This window comes from Rhyacophila brunnea, unplaced genomic scaffold (genome assembly GCF_057557595.1).
Source record: "Rhyacophila brunnea isolate RB1 unplaced genomic scaffold, BYU_Rbru_1.0 scaffold_168, whole genome shotgun sequence".
In the NCBI taxonomy this organism is placed as follows: Eukaryota; Metazoa; Arthropoda; class Insecta; order Trichoptera; family Rhyacophilidae; genus Rhyacophila; species Rhyacophila brunnea.
The window spans coordinates 314,541-317,119 of NW_028232825.1; positions in this window are offsets into that span (position 1 = coordinate 314,541).

Genomic DNA, 2,579 nt, shown 5'->3' on the forward strand with positions numbered 1-2,579 from the left:
ATCCGTAATACATCCATGTCGAATAACCGGCTTTGTGAATACACTATGATATCACCACACAAAAGTATTTAAATTAATGCGAGATAGTTTTTTTATTTAATTATGACTTAATTTGATTTTTAGCTATTATATCTTGTCAAAGCAAGACTTCTGAATGTTTCTTAAGACATATTAGGCGATACTTTTTTACACCTCGTCATCTTTACAATCTTACTCAATAACTATCTTATTTCAGACTCAATAGTTCAAGTGTACTCCCTTATACTATTGTTTGTGTGTATGTTTCTGCTTCAGTTGGCATTTCCAACTCCTTAATATACGACTTAAGATATGTTGTAAATATCACTGTGTATATTATCTAATTGAATGGGGCATATTTAAAGATATTAATAAGAAGCAAATGCAAAACTTGTACTAAAAGTCAATAAAATTTCATGGGTGATTTGGATACACTCGAGGCTAACTTTAAAACATTGGTTTTTTTTTTAAATAATTTAATGTCGATCTAATAGTTTTTAAGCGGTTCGAATATAATTTATAGACTAAAAATAAAATACATTTTAAAATCAATTAGAATAAGTTTAACGCTTAAAATTTAATATAAAATTATATAATGATAAATTTTGCTTTTTTCTTTGATCATAGAACCAGCTAATAATAACACATACCCAATAGTATATAATTAATTAATCTTTATATTTACAAGCATAATAAGAACAAGCAATAGCTAATGCTGTAAATACAAATATATTACATTCAGGGCAAATTCATATTGCATAAAATCGATGTATATCATAAAAGTAATTTCTATTAATAATTTTAAACAAAATACGATGTAATTGCAAAAAAAAACATTATAGTATATTTACAACTTTAAATAAGCATACAAATACAAATTATATACTTGAAATTTAATATAGAGTTGCCTTAAAGATATTTTTATTCCTAAAATTACATTTATTACGAGCAGAAACTATTTCATAGTGTTTTATTTTATTTACCAAGCATCTAATAATTATTTATTGCACTGATTGAAAACCCTTTATTAAATCCTAAAAAGAACAAATTTTAATGATCACAGAGGAATTTTATAATTTCTCTAAAATCCTTTTTTTTAATTTGCAGTTTTGATTTTTTTTATAGTTGATCAATAACTTTATTCTCTTTTGTAAAAATTTATATTTTATCTGATTTTTTACATAATTATATTGAATGCACATATGATTTTTAATAGATAGCTAAAAATATTGCTTATAATTTAGAAAAATACAACAAATTCTCAGTAAATTTTTCAAATTTCTTTCAAAATGCTAAGTCCTTAGTTGTTAATTTTTTCTATGTTTTTTTCATGCTAAAAAGCAGGATAAATGGCCTATAAAATTATTTTATTCGGATTTTGCTCCGGATAGCGATCAAAGCTTTTTTAATTCAAATCATCATAAAATTACGAAGTTGTTTGCATGATAAATTCATTATTAAAACGGAATTTATTGAATTTGGGGTACTTTTTTAAAATTTAAAGAATTTTCATTCTAAATAAATAAGATGTCGCTTTTTAATACAAGTAATAAAAATTTAAGTTTTTTATTAGAATTGCTAATTCACTGAATATATTTTTATTTGTTCGCAACGTTCACTGTGCTTTTCATACATATGAGTTATAATGCGTCACTATCAATAATAAAAGCTATCGTTCTCCGCATTTTTTTTATTGAATACTAAAATATACTATATTAAAAAATTAGAATATTTATCAGAATTTTGAATAAGGGCAAAATTTACCTAAAATATAAATCATTTAAAATACTTAGCAATAATTTTAAAGCTAATAAACAAACATTAGCTACCCAATTTCTAAAATATATAGATACGGGTTAAATTTGTTTGATATATCCCGTAAACATAGTTTTCATTTTTTTATTTTGATATCATGTCTTTGAGCACACAATTATCTACGAATTAAATAGCGAAAGACGATTTTTAATATAAATATTTAGAATTCTTAAATAAAGTTGGCCCTTTGCTAAAGTAAAGACAATTTTTATATTATTAGTGCGAAAAAAGAATTTGTTCAATAATATGATTTAATTTCAACTACTCAGTTAAATAAAGTAAAAATGATATATTTGTTTAGTTGAGGATTTTTTGTATTATATAATAGCTATTTTTACAATTCGTATACAAATTCAGAATTAAATAGAGTACGTATGATGTTTTTGATCTGTTAGAAGATTTATAGTATATTATAATAGCTATTTTTACAATTTGTATACAAATTCACAATTAAATAGAGTACAGATGATGTTTTTGATCTGTTAGAAGATTTATTATATATATAATAGCTATTTTTACAATTTGTATAAAACACCCTGTTTGATGAGTACAGTTGATGTTTTTGTAATTAGATAGATTTTGTATTTACTGTATATCATAGTTGATTATTATATTTTTAAGCTAAGTATAAGTTAAATTAGATGCAGACGGTGTTTTTGTTTCTTCGATAATTTTTGTATTTTAATGTACATTATGGTTGTTATTTTTATCATGAATCCTTCATAGACTTTTACAGTCAATCTTAA